The sequence below is a fragment of the Hemiscyllium ocellatum genome, chromosome 25, assembly GCF_020745735.1.
Source record: "Hemiscyllium ocellatum isolate sHemOce1 chromosome 25, sHemOce1.pat.X.cur, whole genome shotgun sequence".
NCBI classification, from domain to species: domain Eukaryota; kingdom Metazoa; phylum Chordata; class Chondrichthyes; order Orectolobiformes; family Hemiscylliidae; genus Hemiscyllium; species Hemiscyllium ocellatum.
Genome location: NC_083425.1, coordinates 15,428,676 through 15,441,538, shown reverse-complemented (window position 1 = coordinate 15,441,538; position 12,863 = coordinate 15,428,676). Strand labels below are relative to the sequence as shown.

General features: G+C 36.5%; 1 protein-coding gene across 2 annotated transcripts in view; it reads left to right on the top strand.

Moving 5' to 3' along the window:
* Positions 1-2,802, top strand: part of usp36 (ubiquitin specific peptidase 36) — a 77,744-nt gene extending 74,942 nt beyond the window's left edge. For both annotated transcript variants that reach the window (XM_060844859.1, XM_060844860.1), the window contains exon 21: positions 526-2,802. The gene's annotated coding sequence lies outside the window, so the exon portion shown is untranslated. The remainder of the gene's footprint in view (positions 1-525) is intronic.
* Positions 2,803-12,863: the final 10,061 nt, after the last annotated feature.

Below are 12,863 nucleotides of genomic sequence, written 5' to 3'. Positions count from 1 at the left end.
TTATTGTATGACCAATGTACCTTTTCTTCCTGATTCTCTCAAATTGTTGTTTGCAAATGCCTGAATGTGTCCTAGATTCTAGGTGTTTAGAGTTTTTACATTTGTGTGTTTTTTTAATTTTGTATAAATATTCTCTGAAGGTTTGCTCATGTTAATCAATTTTGTCAGATAAAAATGAAAAAGGCTGTCATCAATTCTATGCGACACATAAATAGTAAATAATTCCAGTTCTTTTCAGATTGGTACATTTTTGAAATTGTCAAACAGTTTGTTAAATCCTGTTGAAAGCTTATTTCAGTTACATAATTTCTGTATTTAAGTAATTGTGACAATAAGCAATAAATATTTTAATATCTAAATTGCATATTTATGTTGACGATTAAGTTGCAGAATAATAGATATCGCATAATGTAGTTATTTTGGGATAGTTAAAGGAAAATGTTTAGAATGTTTAAAAAAAATGTTTCAAAGTAACACAAATTAGTCATGTCTTTATGTATTTAATATCTTTGCTTTCTTTTGTAGAGGAACACAGAGTTCAGTTAGTTGAACATGTCCGCAGGCAGAAGGAATGCTAAGAACTTTTAAGCGAAGCAGACCTACGTTCAGTGTCTTTGTTATTGGTTTGAACAATAAGACTGATGCTGAAGCAATTTGTGGTGGCCAGCAACCCATACTAAGATGTCTGGAGGAGAGGTTCAATGCTTGCAGTGTGAGACTAAATCAGCCATGAACTGAGGATCTGCAATCGAGTATGGATTACATTTCTAGAATTCTTTGAAACTCATCGCGTCCAAAGCAAAAACTTGATTCAGAAGTCCATAGAAATGCAGTATGTTAGATTGTTTCTGGTTTATGTGACAAAATGCAAAATTGCATTGCCCATTTGTTAACTTTCTCTTGCCCTTGGAGGAATGAAAACGGAAGTCCTAAATTGCACGGTAGCAGCTAGTCATGATATTCAGTTGCATTACTCCATGTTGTGTGCATTTTGGCCAATTGGTCATGGAAAAAATGTCCCATTTTATTATAGATACATTCAGATTCAACTGATGATCTTACATAAGAAGTAACAAGCTAAATCCCTGCATTGTGGAAGTTCTGCACTGTTATCTGCTTCTGTTAACTGGCTATTTTATAAGTGTTTCGTTGAATATATAGTTTTATATACAGCACAAGATTCAAGCGTTTCCATCATTTATATTGAATTGTGTCAACGTTTACCTAACCCCATTTAGCTAAATGTTTCCTCTGTAGCTGCCATTTTTCCTTTTTGTTTTGCCTTGCATCTCTTCTGCTGAATCGTTGAAGTAAAAAATATATTTTCCCTCTTTGGAAATGGCATGCAATGCAAAACAAGCAATTAAGGATGATCAGTCTGCTCTCTTCAAACCCCCGCCCAGGTGTCCCAGTTCACAATTTAGTTCCTTATTTGATTAGTCTGCAGTTTCACTTTATTTAATGTATCAGGTATTGAATCTGCTTGACAGTTCGTAAAATAAGTGCCTATAAAATGGATATCATTTGGTTGACCTTTAGAGAACAGTAAGGAATTAGCTGTGATTAACATGCAGCATTTTGAGTTTACCAAAATGACACTTGAAAATGCTTAGCATTAATTTCCTTTTGCGCAATATTAAGAAAGAAATAATCTGTTAGGCGTTAAAACAGTGTTCTCTCTGTTTCCAGGAAACTTGTTAGAATAAGGTTCTGAATGTCAAGATTAGTTGCTTAGAAAATCAACTTTTCCAGTGCTAGATTATTGCTATTGGGTGTAATGGACACCTCCAAATGTTTAGTTCTCAACCTGTGTATTAGGATAGTTTCAATTCCATTTAATCATAATTCTACAGTGTGTATATTCATTACTGAAGGTACTTGCTACGTTTCCCAGCAGAGTACTCTTAACTGAAACTACGTAGAATTGGTACTCTGAGTAGAAACCAGACACTGGGAACAGTCAGTACACATTAAAATGTAACTGTATATGTTGATCAATGATTTAGTGAGAATGTACAGAACCTGCTGCTTTACAGGGCTTCAATTTAGGGTTTAGCATCCCTCTCCTTCAAATCTTCAGCTCTTTAAACCAAGACTCATTACCTTTCATTAAATAACAATTTCCTGTAAAATACCTGTGTTTAGGTGCTTTAGGATATTAGAAGAAAGAAATTATCATTATACTGATGTGAAATATGTTAATATTTAAAAAAGTGGAGTTAGAATTTAACAATACTTTCCTGTGGAAAAGTGTATTTTCTAATGTTTAACTTATCAAGAGTTTATGTTTTGTTTGTAAAAAAAAATGTATTTTAAGAAGTTACAGATCGAAGTGCCACCTAAGTTCATATCTTGTTTAAACTGTATTGAAAGGATTTAAATTCTGAGCAAGTAAAGGTAATCTGCTAGTGTTAATATTTGAGCAACATAATTGAATTTGGTTCAATGGAATGTTACTTAAGTTTCCAGTATCAACTGAAATGACTTGTTAAAATCAAATTTATGTGGTTAACTGGTTAGTTTTTTTTTGCAAAGAAGACATTCAAGGCTACAAAGCTATTATTGAACTTTACTGACATCAGGCTGAACTCAATTACAATTCTGAGGCATATCATTTTGGGGGTAAAAGCAATGTCTGCTAACTTGAATGTATTTTGCTTTCTTTGATTCTGTAACATAATTTTGTATTAATTTGCATAGCACTCAATGGTAAACATATGCCTCCATTGAGCTAAAATTCCAAGAGAGACATTTCATGGTTAAAGCAGATATACATATTGCTTCAAATAAATTTCAGTTAGGAGTCCAACCAGTGTTTCAGTGTTCAGATTTGTGCTTTTTGCAGTAATTGCTCTATTAAAAAATATACTTCAATGTTAACTGTTAGACTCTCAATAGAAATAGTAAATGGAATTATTGAAACTGAAGCACAGCAGCATCTGTAGAAGTATGTAAACCAGTTTTTTTAGTTTGCCTTTTACCCATGGCCTTGCATCGATATTTATTCTTGTTAAAAGCCATGAATGGTCGAGTTTACATCAGAAGTGAAATAATCTGTTTAGCTGAGAATATTATATTTTTAAAAAATTCATTGTCAATTTTTCATCTGCAGGCCAGCCTTTTTTATTTTATGAAATAATGGTTGCATATCAATTAATTATTAGTATTAATTTTGAGTTATAAGGTTTGGTCTCCAGTCTATCATTACTAACTACGCAAAGTGGTTCACTGTGCTGGATGTTGAAAGTTGCTGTGTTAAAGTTCAAAAATTTAATCGTGGCTCCTGCAGTTTTATGTTTGGATGCCGCTGCTTCTAAAGGATTTGTTAAATGGTGGGGAATATTTAATACATTTTCTTTCTTTGTGTGAATCAGTGAACATTCCAGTGTTGTGACCTGATTAAAGCAGTCAGCCTTGGGTGAATGAAAGATTAATTAGTGAGTTAATAAGACTATTATTCATTTGTAATTGTGTTCTGATAAATTTGCTTTGTGTACATTCATCTGAACGTTAAGCTGAAAATCTCTGTGTAAATTGGCACTAGGACCAGAAATTAGTTTTGAAATATTGTCTAAAGTAATAAGATAGACTGAAGCTGTGTTGCGTGGGTCAGTTTTGTTTCCCTTTCCCTTTGAAAGTTATTTTTATATTTACAGAACTGAAATGTTTTTATTTGACAATTATTTATTATGTTAAAATGTAGAAGCAGTTAATCTGGTGGGTGAGGAGAGTTTGTGATCTGTTATTCAAGACCTTGAGAGTGCTCATGAATAGCCAGAATCACAGAAGAAGGCCATTCAGTCCATTGTGTCTGTATTACTCTCCAAATTAGAAACATGACTTGGTGCCATTCTCCTGCCTTTTCCGTATATGTTTAAATATTTTCTGTTCATCTAATGCCCTCTTCAATGCCTCAGTAGAACTTGCCTCCACTATATTTTGCATCCCAAACCTGAACCACTTGTTTTTTTTTTATCCCATCACATTTGCTTCTTTTCTAAATATACTTACTGTGCTTTGTCATTCCCTATCCTTTTATGAGTGGGAGCAATCTCTGTATCTCTTCTAAACAGCCCCCTCATGATTTTTAACCTGCCACCTATCTTCATTGCTGTTGTTGCTGTTAGGGAAGCAGTGACAACCTCTCCAATGTATCCTCAAAACTCAGTTTTTCATCCCTAAAATAACTTTTGTAAACCTCTTGTGCAGTCTCGCTCTTCAATGCCTTCACATCCTCCTCATAGTTTTGCACCCAGAATTGTAATCCAAGCAAGACCGAATCGAGGTTTGTCACAACTTCCAGGATTACCTCCTTGCTTTTTTTTCAATTAGTAAAACCCAGGGTACAACATACTTCATTAATTGTTTACCCTGGCTGTCCTGCCTCCTTCAATGTCTGTGTGCACACATACCCAGATCCCTCTACTCCTGCATTCCTTTAGATTTGGGCCCTTTGTGTTTTATATTGCTATCCATATTCTTTTTAATAAAATGCATCTCCTCACCTTCTCTGCAATGAATTTCAGCTGCCATTATCTGTCCAGCTTATCAATATTGTTTTGAAGCTTTGTCAACCTCACAGTTTGGTACAGCATTCCAATGAATCCTATTCCCCAACATTATCCCCCTTGCCTCAAAAGTTTACCTCCCTGAAATGTTCATTTGGTTTGCCATTTGAAAACATTGTGATCTATGCTTTACACCAAAGTCATAGGTGGCAAGTTTCAGATCATTGCCAACTGCTTTGTTTAAAAAGATTTCTTCTTCAGTGTGGTTTGTCTCTATTATTTCGAATGCCTCTATACCTCTTGCACTTCCTTTGCTTCAAACAGACCAAACCTATTTTCTCCAATCTCATCTTGTAGCTAAAAATTTTTCATCCTTGGAACCATTCAAGCAAATCTCCTCTTAAGTGACAAAGTATGGTGACCAGAAATAGGTATTAATCTCTAGTTGTGACCTATAATCAAAGCTTTATAAAGGTTTAGGATAACTTCTGCTTTTATGTAAGATACCTCTGTTTATGAAGTCCTAAATCCCACCTGCTTTGCTGATGACACTCTTAATTACTCCTGCCACCTTCAGGCATGTCCCCTGTTTCTGCCCTCCCCAGGATTCAGCAATGTAATCATTTGGTTATGTATAGCGTAGCTCGAATACTAATGTGCATCCCTGTTTAACCAGTCTTAATATTCAAGTCCACTATTTAAATGCTTCTTGCACAGAGCTGCCAAAGTTGGAGAATAGAATTTGTACTATGTACTCCAGAAATTAAATAGAGAGCTATTGTACTTGTTTGTAACTTTCTGCCTTCTGCTGCTACCCCCTCTCACCTTACCAAACAGGCCAACACAAATTAAAAGCCGAGTGTGGAACAAACTCAGCAATTTGGAAGAAAAACCATGGACCTGAAATATTAACTCTGTTTCTCTATCCACAATGCTGCCAGATCTGTTGAAATTACTTCTGCACTTTGTTTTTATTTCAGAATTCCACCATCTGCAGTAGTTTACAGTTGTTTCAACATGAACTAACTTTTTTTCAAATTTGTTTAGCATCAGTAACAGTGCTTTGTATTGACTGTGTCATATACATCATAGAAATAGACCATCTGTCGTATTTGTTTCAGATAACCTTGTATGGACTGTCCCGTTCTTGATTCACTCAGTGCAATATTGCTTTTATGCTGAGGGTTTCTGTGCTTCAACTTGAAGCAGATAAAACTGGATTGGATGTTGTGTACATAACTGGTTAAATGTTTTTTCTGTTTCAGTAACAAATAAACCAAACAGCCAAGTTAGAATTGTGCTTTCCTAAAATTGAATTTGTAGTGCAAAATTTAATTGCCATGTCCCTTAAATGGAGGGGCTCCAAATGGAAGAGTGCGAACTATAAACAACCCAGCTCCCTTCCAAAAAATAACTTAGGTCAAGATAAAGGTCTGTTTTTACATATAGACATTAATATCTCATTTATAAAATCAGGTTTAGGCATAGTGTTACCAAGTTTTAATTTGTAGTTTCATTATACTTTGTTATCAAGCACTCCTGAAGATGCATGTGATTTCTATTGCCAGTAAGATTTCCGCCACATAGGTCTCGTATTGGTAAATAAATCAACTGTTTTAAATTGTGTTGCCACCGTCCCCAAACCTGTTCTGCTCACTGTTGAATGTTGAAATGACGAAGGGTTGCGAACATAGTACAAAGTTAAAGAAAGCAGAATCATTTTCTAGACCAATTAATTTTAATCCTTTTGTACAGAAATTATTTATCACTGGAATGTAATGTCCAATATTGAATATCCATCATTATAAAATGTTTGTATGAAAATGTTGCCGATCTTCTGACCTGAAAGAGATCTATAAAGTACCAAGTTGCAACTTTAGTTTTTGGTGTTCGATTCTGGACTGTGTAGAAAACGCTGATCTAATACCAGAATTAGTATTGAATATCCTGTGCTTCCAATAAGCTTAAAGTTAAAAAGTATAATGATCTCCTTTAATGTATTTCTATGTTGTTGCCATGGTTTCATTGTGTCTGACCCAGTCTGAAAGCTGCTTGGATTGGTAGCTGTTAGTTATCAGTAGTTAGTTTAAAAACCTATACTTAAACTGTATATGGTCAAATGATCGACTAACATCAATGCAGTTAATGTAGGCCACTGTTTCAGCATTTCAGGCTCCGATCATATGTCTGTTACTGTGAATTATCTGCAATATATATCTACTTTGGTATTCTGATTTTCCTTGTAATCTTGATGGCTTTGTCTGAAGATTTCTCCTTCTGATTGTGTTTAGTCTTGACATTGTGTTTTTTTTGCCTTTTTATTGATAAATTGTCTCTTGAAAATGCGTGCAATAATGTTGTCTCTGTTGTGACATGGATAAAATATATGCACAATTACATAGATTTCCTGTGTTTTCATCACTTTTTAAAATTAAATGTTAAACCATTTGTTATGATAATTGCATGCTTTATCCCCAACATCCACATTGCTTTCATAATGACTTTGAAACAGCACCACTACTTTTGGTAGTCTGCGACAGTTTTAATCTTCAGACCTTTTGGAGAATGAACCAAAATGCATTGTCTCAAAGGGGAATGTAGTCACTATTTGAAATCTGACTAAGTAAAACGAATACATCTTTACCTTTCCGTTGAGTTTGAATTAAAATTTAACTCTTTAAAATTTGGCTCCAGACACTGTTCATTGAAAAGATTTTTAAATGTTAGAAAATAACTGAGGTTAAAACTTTAAAGCACTCAATATTCAGCTGTTAGTTCACCTCTTGATTTATCCATTACAACAATGGCACAGTATAATTTATCAAGTACAGTCTGTGTACAAAATTATTAGCTTTACTTTGTTTTTTTTAGTGGCCACCTTAAGAATTAGCAATCCTGTGACCGACATGACAAAAGCAACCTTAAGCAGGCATTTTACAAAGCAACATTTTCTTGCCTTATTTTCCACTCAATACTTAAAATATGGTTAGATTGGTGGAACAAGATGTGGAAAATGATGCCCTAACAGTATTCCTGAGCAGTGCTGATATTTGTCCTGCTAACTTCTCTGTGTGGACTTAGCAGTTTTCCTGGAGAGAAGCTTTCTTAAGACTGTCACACTTTTTAAATTTCTGATCTCCAATGCATGAAAGAGGGTTCATCTTTGTCTGTTGCGTACCCATTCATTCTTGTTTTGCAGATCTCTTAAACAATCTTGTGATCTACTGGAGCTCTGCTATTTGGATTCAAGAGCAGGTAAAGAATGGGCAATAGATCCTGGTCTTGTTAGCAATGAACATATCCTGTGATTGATTTCAAAACTTCACGTTGCTCTTATGAATATCACGTTATGAATAAGTTATTGAATATATGCAAGTTTGCAGTTTTCACGACAATTCTGATGTTTTTATGCATGAGTGAACTTTAAATCAGAAAAAAATTTCTTTGTGATAAATTGTTTGACCTCTGCAGTTTGGATTATAATTCTGCAAAGGAGTTTTTCTGGTCCAGTAAATATGCCCATTGTTTAATATTCTTTTTTAAGTGTTGCATCAATATTCAAGATGGTGCTGCAAAGTTGATTGAAGATGCATTGTTTTGGAGCACTTAAGAATAAACAAACAAAAACCACAAAAGAGGAATCTGAGGTACATTGAAACCAATAAGTTTGAGTTGTGATGGAAAGCCAACCCTTGATATCAAAACAACATTTGACTCAGTGGAGTTCACAAGACATCAGTGTTTAGGACCCTTGCTCTTCCTGATGTGTCTTCATGAGCTAAACCTTTGTGTATGTTGCACAAGTTAAAAATTTTAAATGATCTGAAGTTGTGAGAACAATGAGGGAGATGGTGCAGAATTTCAAAAGGACGGATTCGATAGTAGGTGGACAAGTACTGGATGAAATTTAGAGACTTAAGACATGATTCATTTTGGTAGGAAAAGTAGGAGGAAGTAATATAAAAGGAAAGATACACTCTCTTTTTAGAATTGTAACAGCAAAGGGACCTTGGTATATATGTGCATCAATTTCTGTTTTTCAGCGATGTAACAACCTAGACTTTTGTTAGATACGAAGTACAAAAGCAAGGAGGTTATGCTGAACCTCTTATAGAACATCAGTTTGGCCTCACGTGGTGTATCATGCCACACTTCAAAAAGGATGGCAACCATTCAAGAAGGTATGTAAAACAATTTGTGACAATAGTATGTAAAATTCAGATCTGTTAGCCATACAGATAAGACGGAGGTGTGATTTGAAAGAGGTATTCAAAATCATGAGGGGTCTGGAGAGAGTTAATAAGGAACAGCTTCCCATTGGTGGGAGTAGGAAACAAAAACAGAAGTTTGTGATGGGCAAAAAAGAAGCAACGATGCCAGGTGGAAAATCTTCTCCATATAGAGATTGACTAAGACTTGGGGAATGTGTTGCCCATGTGTGTGGCGAAGCATTCAATGGAAGCATTTTGGGTAGTATTGGATTATTAACGGAATAATAATCCAATCCTGAAAAGGAAGAATGTGTAGGGCTACAAGGACACCGCTAGATCATGCTACTAAGGAAGTTACTCTATCAGAGCCAGCACACTGACAGTGGGTCAAATAGCCTCTTTATTTATTAGCACAAATCTAAACTGCACAATTTAGAGTTATGTGCAAGAAAGGAAGAAGTTATCATCATCGGAAGCCAAACATTATTGCAGGAGTTATTCGAGTTGTGCCATTGAGTCAATCATATTCAACTGGTTTAAAGGCCACCTTCCCTGCACATAATGTCCAATGTGGTACTGTTTTGATTATATGACATTCATCACTCACAACTTAGCTACTGAAGCAGTCTGCCTCTATATTTTGCAAGACCTGGACAATGTTTGGCTTGTACTAATTCCTGGCAAGCACCATTAGAGCCATACAAGTACCAGAAAGAAGCTAAATATCTCTGCAATTCAATGGTAATACCATTGCTGTATTCCCTCTATATCAACATCCTGGGAAACACTGTTAACTGGACCAACCAAAGGTCGGTCCAAGAGCAGCTCAGTGGGATTTTTTTATTACGAATGCATTTTCATAATATTGTTTGGAAACTTACCTCAAATATTATTGGGAAGTGGGCTATTTTAGTTTTCAGGTAAAAAATGAGGTCTGCAGATGCTGGAGATCACAGCTGCAAATGTGTTGCTGGTCAAAGCACAGCAGGTTAGGCAGCATCTCAGGAATAGAGAATTCGACGTTTCGAGCATAAGCCCTTCATCAGGATTCAGTTCTGTAAGGGTCAGAAACCTTTTGGAAAAAAATTAAGTTCAAAAATAGCTTTTCTGTGATTCAAGTTAAGTGCCCCTTCAGCCATCTGCTCAGCTAAAAGCTGGTGTTCACTGAGAGAAACTGACAAATATAGAAAAGACCGAAGACCAGGTTGAGTTCAGAAGAAAAGATCCATTCAAGACCGTTTTTAGTTTGGGCTATCAGAGCTGAAAAGCAATATTTGAGAAACTTAAAAGCAGTTAGTCACAGAAAAGTCAGTGTTAGCCTGTCTGTGAATCTTGAGGAGGGACAGTAGTGGAGAGATTCGCATCTGGAGAATGTGCAGAAAGTCCCTGAAGAGAAACCTTTGGACCTTGTCAGTTCAGTAACAACTTTTAAACTGATGATTGAAGTAATACTTGACTGGGGTTGTGTGTCTGCAATGGATACTGCTGGGAATGAGAGTTTAATCTTGTTTTTGTGATTTATGTGTGGGTATTTCAAAATTTTAGTTTTGTTTTTTCTTTTGTGTAATAAATTGTGTTTGTTCATTGACAGTTTCATGTGCATACATTCAGTGTCTGACCATTATGCCAAATAAAACTTTAGATCTATCGAGTTAAGTTTCACTTTGGGATCTGAGTTGTCCAGTATTTCCATTAGCTGGCGTCATAACTCAAGTAGTTCAGCTCAATCTCTCAAAGCCTGCTTCATCATCTGCAAGGCCTAACTCACAAAGGAATGTTGGAACACATCATTTGCTTGGATGACAGTTACAGCACCACACAACAAACTCAACTCAGTACAAAGTACCATACTTGACTCTCACCCATTCAATATTCAATCTCTGCACCACCGATGTACGGTGGTAACTGTGTACCATCGTGTAAGAGATGCACTGCAGCAATTCTTCAAGGTTCCTTTGATGACTGATTACAAATCAATTTATCTAAACCAAGAAACAGAAGGTGGTAGACATGCACCCACAATCAACTGATGAAGGAGCAACACTCTGAAAGCAAGTGCTTCCAAATAGACTTGTTGGACTGTAACCTGGTGTTGTGTGATTTTTAACTTTGAATTGTTTCACTGTTTTATGGGGTCGAATGGTTATACTGCAGGGCCATGGCTATGCACAGTGCCTGCATCTACGGTTCCAAACACCTTTTTATGGAGATAAGAATTAGACTTTAAGATCTGGATGTTTTTCTTGATTTTGTTCTTTATTTCTGCTGGTTTTTCAAAAGAAATTCTCGTTTGTAACCAAGATGGTAGCAGAGAGTGCTGACTTTGTACACTTTTCACTGTGGACTTGTGTAATCCTGTACTTGAGTACATGTGAAAATTAAAAATCTAATTCTCGGTTTCAATTTCCTTCAATTCAAAGGAGCATTCCCACATTTGAAATGGAGAGAGAAGCATTGAGAGTCCGGTGTGATTACTCAGGAATTGAAGGGAACTAGGCAAGTGAAGGTGATGTTGCCGAAAAAGAAGGGACGGGATGGAGGAGGAGCAGCAAAGAAAACAGATGGTGAGGGTACCCAGAGCTGGAGGCAAAGAGATTGATAATGGGAGTACGGGAAATATGTAAGCGGGTGTTCCTGTATTTAGAATCTAGTCTGACTTCTATTTGCAGTGCTGTGTTGTAACCATAAGGTGGTGAAACTGCACAATGCAAGCAGGTTGTAAAGTGCTGTAATCTGATGCATCGGTGGTTCAGTGCTGCTGCCTCACAGCACCAGGGTCCCAAGTTCGATTACAGCCTGTTACTACACTGTAGGTAATCTAATCTAATCATCCATGATACCCCTTCTGCCTTTTGCAATAAGGGAAAAATCTAACTTCTTATCGCTCATGCAACACCAGGTTATAGTCCAACAGGTTTAATTAACTTTGTACACCCCAGTCCGACACCAGCATCTCCAAATCTTATCTATCATGCGTATTTTGAGTTGCAATGTAATAAAGAGTGTTTAAAAGTAGGTTTACATTCAATCTTGCTTTCAATTCTTGAGAAAGAAACTACCACAATGGAAGTAATGCTAGTTTTGGGCTGACAGAGGGTGGTGCATGTATGGTATGAGCTGCTAGAGGAAGTGGTGGAGGCTCAGACAATTACAACATTTCAAAGGCATTATGATGGGTATATGGTAAGGAAAGGTTTAGAGGGATATGGGCCAAGTGCTGGCAATGGGACTAGATTAGGTTAGGATATCTGGTCGGCATGGATGAGTGCCGACTGAATGGTCTGTCTCCGTGCTGTACACCTCTGACTTGAAAAGCAAAATTGATTGCAGTTTGCCACCTAATTAGGTAAATTACTGATCACCTAAAGTTAGGCTGTACTGAATTTGTGAACTCAGAGGGGTCAACAAGTCTGCTTGTGTATTTTAGTGGGTAGCAGTCTTGTTTCAAGTCCAGTAAGTTCAAAGTTGAAGTCCCAGTGCACAAAATGCATGTATTGAGGAAGTGTAACTGAATTGATGTCTTTTGAGTGGTGTTACAATTGTCTCCATCTGCCCTCTGGTGGATGTAAAAATAATTCCCAAAACATGCTTTTGAGGAGCAGGGGCATTATCCCAGTGTCCTGGCCGTTATTTATCCCTCAATTAACAATACAAAAAAAAGTTTTAATCATGTTTTTATTGCTATTTGTGGAAGCTTGCTGTGTGCAAATTGACCATTGTGTTCTACATATGGCACTCTAACAGTTCAATGTTACCGAATTGTCTGATTGTAAGGCTTCACAAGAATGCAGGTTTTTTAAAATCCCCAATCCACAGATAGGACAAGGTAAACTGGGGATACGAAGAAATGGAGTAGAACTCCCTCAAAGTGGCTACGCAAATAGACAGGGTGGTAAAGAAGGCGTTGGCATGCTTACCTTTTTATTATTCACGGAGTTGAGTGCAAGAATCCGGATGTCATGTTGCAGCTTTATAAGACTTTGGTTAGGCCACACTTAAAGGATTGTGTTCAGTTCTTGTCGCCAGGAACTGAACAGGAAGGGTGTGGAGAGGGTGGAGAAGAGGTTTACCAGGATGCTGCCTGGATTAGAGTGTATGAGGTATAAGGAGAAGCTAGAAAAACACAGGTTGTTTAATCTGGAGT